The sequence below is a fragment of the Micropterus dolomieu genome, linkage group LG21 (assembly GCF_021292245.1).
Source record: "Micropterus dolomieu isolate WLL.071019.BEF.003 ecotype Adirondacks linkage group LG21, ASM2129224v1, whole genome shotgun sequence".
Classification (NCBI taxonomy): domain Eukaryota; kingdom Metazoa; phylum Chordata; class Actinopteri; order Centrarchiformes; family Centrarchidae; genus Micropterus; species Micropterus dolomieu.
The window spans coordinates 23,585,929-23,594,621 of record NC_060170.1 but is presented as its reverse complement, the minus strand read 5'-3'; positions in this window follow the sequence as shown (position 1 = coordinate 23,594,621).

Genomic DNA, 8,693 nt, shown 5'->3' with positions numbered 1-8,693 from the left:
CTCTGAACTCTAAGGCACGCAGCAGATTCTGACATGCAGGACTTCAAATGTGAAGCTGGAGGGAAAGGATGGAAATGAAAGTCCCACTGGCTATTTGCCTTTGTTTAATATGTTGAAGTCGGCATCCATAGGGGGTTGTTGTATGCTTACCATTTGGGCCCACTGGATACCGTTGGAGTTGGATTGATATAGCCCAATCTCACAAATTTGCCTCAATTGCTGCTACCACTTTGTGATTGTAGAAATGAAACAATGAATTTTGGCTTTAAACATTTTCAGGAAATGAAAATGGCTTTCTATTTTAACAACCTCTGACATCATGAGTTTAAAATCAGCTGTTTTTCTAATATGTATGCATGTTGGTTTTCAAAATCCAACATGCTTCAAAAAAATATGGTATTCATGCCTTTCTTTAAGTTGTGAAAGTTCCACTTCAGAGTGACAATAAAACAAAACATGTGACTTACATTCAAAAGTGTCAAGAAAATTCACTGCTGCAAATGTTATTTTCAAATGATGAAATGAAAATGGAATGAAAAGGTAGTTTATACACCATCTTATTTAAGCGTCTTAGCATGCTAATATGTGCTGATAAGCACTCAACACAAAGTACAACTGAAGGTGAGGGGAATGTAGTTTTTTGCTGGTATTTGGTCATAAACCTAAGTACTGGATTAATCAGAATATTAACCTGCAGGTCTAAATGGTACAATGACAAAACGGATGATTGATTTGTGACTTCTATGGCAGCAGGCATTCAATGCAGACTACATGACTGACTATTATAATAATGTGTTTGGCTGCAGACAGGCACTTACAGTTCCCCTTGAGATGCTGGGATTAGTTTCCCCTGCCGCAAAATCAGCAGCCTGCATTTGCAAAATCTCATGAACATCTTACAAAACAACTAAAAGCGAGCAGAGGAGAAAACTTAAGCAAACATAGTCATCTGGTACTATTGTGTGTCTAATCGTGTTATAAGGTGCTATAATTGTATTTTGTACACCCGCTTGTACGTTACCAAAGAAACCAAACAAAGTATCCAGCGAGTCATCTCTTGGTGGGTGAAGAAAAATAACGAGCCACCCACAGTTGCTGAGTCATCGGTGCGTGCTTTAAGATATGCCTGTTAGTGCTGGAATTGGTACATTTGACAGAGCTGACGGCTTGCATACCCACTTTGCTGAGCAGCACAGGCCAGTGTGGATGTGAGATAATAAGTGAAACATCAGGAAGCGCCTGAGGGAGGTCCCCTGTAATGGCTGGCCCTCAGCGAAGACCTAATTATTTCTGTCTCCTGTCTTTCCACCAGATAATTTACTCACCTGTAAGCCCTGCTAAGGCCCTCGAGCAGGTGAACAGCAGGACCTGACCGAGTATGTGAGACTGTGCCAGAGGGACGGCATCTAATCTGAGGGTAGTATATGCTAAAAACTGACAAACAAGCAAATATGACTGTGTTGAAAACAGCAAGCCTATTGCCAAGACCAAAGCTCACATGCAAAAACTGCCTGTCTGTTCCCCCAAAAAATATTTCGTGTGTCTTTGTTTAGTCATTCATAAAGGGTGTTTCTATGTGAAATTCTAGGGACTCTCTTAAGATGTAAAGTCAGCCAGCCAGCTCAGGTATATTCCTCTACAGAGTCTTCATGAAGCTCGTGGACATGACTGAAGGACAACCTAAATGCCAGATGAGACGAGTGGTAGCAGCAAGTGTTTGCAGTGGAGTTCACAAAAGGAACTGAGCAGAAGGGTGGGGGCGGAGAACTGGCCGTGTTGAATATATTGTGTGTTGTGGCCTGTTGAGTGCTCAAGCTCAACTTGAGTTGTCTGCCTGAACATCCTTGCAGACATTGATGTATTAGGAACCAAAAGTCAGGGACAGATGGATGCATTCCTGCAGTGTTTTCACAGATAAGGAAGAGGCTGTGAATTAAAAGCAAGGAATTATACATTATGGAGGGTATCTGAATTACACAGTAGTGTATATGAAGTATTTAAATACACACAAAAAAATAGATTATACTGGAAACTCGACCGAGCTATACTGGTACAAGTGGGAGATGAGCCAGGATATACTGCTGAGGTGATGGGCTGATGAACTGTGTAGGCTGAGAGGTGTCAAGCTGATAGCAGACAGTGTGCAGGAGGAGCTGAGCTGGGAGAGGAGACCACGCCCACACACCAACGTACAGACAGAGACAGCCAGGGGAGCGCTGGGATGACAGGGAGGCAAAGCCAAGACAGCTCCAATCAGATGTCACATTACTTTCAATTGTTGTACTTTTGTTTGGATGTCATGTTTAGTTTTAATTGGACGGATGCAGAGGTGATACAGTAACAATTTTCTTTACTGTGTGTAGTTTAGAGAAATATTTGGTAAATATTTAAATATTCACATTAACAATAAACAATGAACCAGTTACTTACTGGGGTATAAAATAGCTAGGGCCAACTGGAGAAACCTCAGCATCGCACTGTGATTGTCGTGGAGCGTGGCCCTTCTGCCGGTGCAGGAAAACTGTAGGGACACAGCTCCAGTAATTACCTGTTTGACCCCAGGCAGCCACATCTTTTTTGCTTTCCTCTGACCTTCTCTGAGTCCCTTTAAGAAGAGGCAGCAGAGGGGAGTCTCAGCATGAGACTTACCAGGCTGCTGGATCAGAGGGAGATGGAGGAAACACAAGATTACTGTTGTTGTGAAAGAGTGAAGTTTAAAGCCTTTAAACTAGCTATTTTGTTGGAGCTTCTGGACAGACTGGGGTCAACCAAAGACATCCCACTGTCCTCTTGTCACCTAAGAAAAGAAATTACGTCCTGACCTCCCAAATCGTCTTGTTGCAGCACTTGTCAGCCTGCCAATGGGTGTGTGGGTCTCGCATTTTGGAGCAACTTCTCTATTTAGAAAGGTATTTTGGATGCTGACAGATGAGGACAGCTGTTGCTCCCAGTGCAGCTCTCCTTCACTCTGTCATCCATTTTATGGCCCCCCTCTTCCCTGCTTTCTGAGCCATCCATACTCAGAGAGTGCAAAGAGAGACACCATCCCTTTCCCTCTGACTGTCTAACGAGATCCTCTATCTCTGACACCCAGCTCTGTCACCCAGAACAAAGCCTCTCCTCAGACAGAAAGGCAAGCAGGCCGACGGCTCCACTGAGGCTGGAGAGAAGAGCGTGGGGGAGGAGGCGAGGCGTCTGTGCCAGAGGGATTTATACCCTGCCCTGACAGGTCACTTTTTTTCCAGGTGGGCAGATGGATATTCTACCTCTTGGAGCACAGTTCCAGCAAGTAGTGAAAAGACAGGGTGTTATTTTAATAGTCTGTGACAGGTCATCTCTAGAGTGCGCTTCAATTTAACATGTCGACTTGTGTGAGGACCATGCTGATGCATGTAGCAACCTATTCTTTCACACAATCTGCAAGATATTCAGTGGAAACAAGTTTTATTTTCTCCACACAGATTAGTGAGAAAGCCTGTACTTCATGTTCCATGCATCACAGTCATTTCACAACACTGATACAGGAGATAAAAGCATATTGTAGGAATGCATAAAAGTCAACACACGCCTAACTTTTCATGAGACTGTTCCATTCTGATAATAATCCCAAAGTGACATGAGGCATTTAATTGCATCAACACAGCAGAACAGAATTAGCACCCATCAATGATTTTAACTTCAGACCCATGTGGTTTTGTCGGTTTCCACAGCTGAGGAGATTCTAGCTTGTGTGAGCATATGCCAGATGGGCAAAGAAGTAGTCCACAATATGACCTAAGGGCCCTTCATTTTCATGCCATCGTTTCTCCTTCATCAGTCGCCCATTCTGCCGTATTTGTACTTGTTTTTCAACCAAAGCAGAGTCTATCAATTCTTTTGGAGCCATAAATGGAGAAGTGGCCAGGGCATCCCTTTGATGGGCATCTCTGGTGTAAGCAACTGGACTGTAGCCAGACAACAGAGTCCAAAAAAGGAGCTAAATTGATGTCTCACACTAGTTTAGAAACCACTTATTCTGTTAAGCCTCAATTTAGGTAAATATTTCTTAATTAATATTCCTCCTCAGCGCTACCAGTAATAAAAAAAGGGGAGGGGGGGTGTCACTTTGAAGAAAGTAAATCACAGTCACAAAGTCAGCTTCAAAGGAAGCATTGTCAAGCTAAATTAATTAAATTTTTCAGAACATAAAGCACTTTTTTTATTCACAGAGATCTGGAAGATGCATCACTCACTAGAATTACAACTTTTTTTAAAGGGGCACTCCAACAATGCTTTTGCACTTCCATAAATTGGGTGATTCACTAGAGCCAGATTGAGGCCTGTAGTATGGGCTAAACTCCAAAAACACTGGATCCTACATTTCCCACAATGTAACAGATAGCACCTTGTCATTAGACCGTTCCTTACTCAAACAAAAACAGAAGTCATTATATTAAAAACTCAGTGATGGTGAATGCTATTGATGGTGACCTTAACTTGTTAGATTTTACAATCCTGCACTTCACCTTTAACATGTGGGGCGGCTGTGGCTCAGGAGTTAGAGCGGGTTGGCTGTTAATCGGAAGGCCGGCGGTTCAATCCCTGGCTCCCCCTGGTTACATGTCGAAGTGTCCTTGGGCAAGCTACTCAACCCTGAATTATGTGTGAATGTTAGTTTCCGTTTGAGCAATTAGGCTCAGTGTATGACTGGTGAATGCAGATGTAGTGTAAATGTGCTTTGAGTGGTCGAAAAGACTAGAAAGGCGCTATACAAATACGGAGCATTTAACATCGAGTGATCAAAACATTGCTCTATAACCCATCATTGCAAATTTTCTAATTTCCTCTTTTGCTAATGTCCAGCTACAGTATTGAAGAATTAGCATTTAGATTGGCTAATTTCCACAAACAAATGCTGTTAGCTTGGTCTCCTATTTTCAATCATGGTTCCTCTCTGCATAAAAATCTCATTTGGAATGCTATAACCATGGCATACTGGTCAAAAACAAATCGGTTTAACAATAATCCAAAGAAGGTTAAAGTCAAGAGCAACTGGACTTGGTGGATAACTATGACCTGGATGACTGAGAATCTTCACAGACATCTTTAACAATAATTTTTTAATTTTCCAGTTACAGTTATTTAATTAAGGTGGTCTTCTAGTTAGCTGTTTTTTGTTTTTGTTTTTTTTTGTCTGTTTATAATATCCCCGTCACCCTAAAATAATTTGCTGTTGTAGTGGATGCTATTGCTAAAGGTGGATTGATGTTATTTAAGGGTAACTATGAATCTCTTTTGTTTTGTTCTCTAAGTTTGAATGACACCATGGTAGGAAAAATATGTTTTTCATCCAGCCCTTCAACCCAGAACAGTAGGCTCACATCCCTCCTTTTAGAAAGACCTTGTCACCAGTCAATATATAATGCCTTACTGTGGACGGTTTGTCTCAAATATCCGTCAAAAAAAAGCTGTCTTCAAGATACTTGATCACAAACAAACCGTGAGAAGTCTTTTTTAAATGTTGTTCTATGTCTACAGAACAGTTTTGTCTTCTGTTCTATGTCTACATTTCCATTCATCTTTTTATCATCGTAGCAAAGTCACGTTCACAAAAACAGAAATCAGAAATCAAATAAAATCATCATTAAAGAAACATACAAAATTTTCACCACTCACCTCAAACTAATCGACTCTCTGTATTTGTAAATTGTACAGTTGCAGAACCTCTTTTTTTCTGTTCCTTTTCTATTTTTTAAGCTTTACTTACCCATTACCCGTGGCATATGTCAACTTGTTGTCTTCAAGACCAAGCTGAGATAACCCTTATGACAAAGTTGACTTGACATAACTCCTCCAGAGCCACAGAAAACCTTTTTACAGGCTTTGTAGTGATCCTCATGACAAGTAAACTGATTTTGACATGAAAAATCAGTGGAGTACCCCTTTAAGTGTCCCAACTCAGGCCAAATATGTTAATCAGTAAAGAGAAACTGTTGCTCCAAACTGAAGGCGATAGAGAAACTATTGCAGGATTGTTACTGACCACAAGATTGCCTCCTCAGAGGCGACCAATGAATCAGCACTTTTGTGACTCAACCAAACCTGTCCAAAGCCGACACACAATGATGTGAAGAATTATTACAATTACTTTAGAACAAGTGCATGTTGTAAAACCCTTTTACACACATAATATACTATTGCTCACATCCACACTGGACACCAAAAGCCTGAAGTCTTGGTGGGCTCCTCAGATACCTGATCTAACATAGATGATCTAACCCTTTCTGTGAGTTTCAGGAGGCCAGAGTTCGAAATGGATAATATCTCCATCCCCCAGAGAAGTGGAGTCTTTCATCATGAGTAATAGTCTCACTGAATGCATCTCAGGATTCAGTGTTTGAAGGAGGGCAGAATTTTGTGCACTTGTCCACTGTGTGTGTACTCCTTTCTGCAGCTCCTTCACCACTGTTGAAGGCAGGCAGGTGCTTGAGTTTAAATCTACACATGACTACATTTTTTTCCTTTATCCGTGATCACCCTCTGACCTTGTTATCTACATAAAGCATGTGATTTTATAAAGATGTATGGGTTTGTTTTCAGTGCACTACCACATGCCCAGACACTGTTCACTGCTGACACATTGTTTCTTCAAACCATAAACTACTCAGGAACTGAGAAAAATAGCTTTGGGTGTGTTACGCCTCAATTCTCAACATATGTCTCAACCCATTGAGAACCATCTGGTCCTTTATTTTGACCTAAACTTGCAGTTTTGATCATCTTGTATTGTTTTATTATGGGGTAATGGTACTTTGTATGCACATTTGTCATTCTATTATATGGGGAAAAGTAAGCAATTTGGTGTAGTGAGCCATTAAAGGACATGTTAAATAGTCTTCAGGAAGTGGAAGATCTAGAAAACCTTTGGTTCAAACCTGTGAAGGTTTTGTCTTGAGTGCATTAGAGAGTCTAAGCTACTTCAAGCCAAAGAACAATAATAAAAGTGTCTTAGTGCAGTGGCAAATTATAGAGCACTGATTATGATTTAAGCCACAGATACAAAAAATATAGAGCCTGTATCCCACAGGCATCCATTAGTTCTCCTTCCCCCAATCACAGTTAATTATTGGCAGCATGTTGATTAAACATTTCCCCAGTCTTTCTTTTTATTGCTTTCTTTATTTCTGTCACCCTTTCAGAGAATGAGAAAATGTATTTAAACATACTCTTGGCCACTAAAACTTCCCATAACCTCATCATTGCTTTTAGAAGTGTGTGATTGAGTGCACCAATAACCGGAGTAAAGAAATAATGCAGCTCAAGCCCACTTGAACAGGCTGCTCCATTATTCGCCAAGGTGAAATTGTTTTGAGTCAGAGCAGGGAGGGACTCTGTGGTGGTAAATGGTGTTAGTGTGCAGCTCCAGAGCTCAACATAACTTGACAAATACCAAACCCCAAATTTCAGACAGACCTACTGAATCATCTATACATGCCATTCATTCATAACTTTCTCTGCACTGTCTGTATCCGCAGCTTGTTGCTGCAGAGTCTCAGGCTGTGGGTGAATATCAGCTATTTAGAGCTGATAGTCTGCCATCTGCTAAAGATATGTCTAATAGTGGTGGCTTTGGCATGCAGCCAGGAATCAATCCTCATCACCCCAGGCTGGTCCCAGCTGTTGGTAATTTCTCTAAAGGCAATTTCTCTAAATAGATGAATAAAAGTATAAAAGCTTTTAACAAAAATACATATAACAGAACCGAATACCAATGACTTGAAGGACGAGTATAAACAGAATTGAAAGATTACAAAATGGTAATAGACAGAGGCAGCACAGCAAGGAGGAAGATATTAATATTGCTTCATATTAATACAGATTCCTTTTTGTTGCCTTCACAAACTGGATATCATAATAATACATCTTGATTATACTGATTTTGAGGCCAAGAGTTGCTACTGCAATCTTCAGAGAATATGCCATACTATGACTGTGATGCTTGCATGACAGAGCAATGCTGCCCTCTTCTGTGTGTTAGTAGAGCTGCATTAAAATTTTAGAGGAAGGACAACTAGTAGGAAAGCTGTAGCTGCCTAATCAAAAATGCTCAGTAAATAAAAATATCAAATATCAAATTCAAGTTCCTTAATGCAAATTATGTGATAGTGGATTACAACACACTCCCATAAAGTCAGTAATAGTGTTGGCGGTCAATGCCATCAGGTTGTCTAGTTATTGATCTCAATCAACTATTCTTTAATAATGAATGGCAAGAAAATGATATGCCAATATATGAAATGAAAGACACAGGCCAAATAAAATACTAATCTTTTTTTATTCTCTATAGCCAATCACTTCCTGTTTTTTTTCTTCTGTTTTATTTAATTTCAGAATATTATGCAGAAAATATAATATTTTTCACTTTGCGGGATGGGGAGTCACCTGAAAATGTCGCTAATGATTTCCCTTATTTTCGAAACGCAATGTTGACAGATATGGGGAGGGCCCCAAAGAAAATGCCTATGTACAGGGCCCAGATTTTTGTGCGATGCCCCTGACCATTTGAGAACAGTTAAAACAATATCAAACATCAAATCTTTCAAAAAATAAAAATGACAAATGAAAATAAATAAAAAAATGTAAATTGACTTAATAAACATATATAAATACAAATACGGGAAGTGAATTAAAATATTTTAAACATTATATAACTG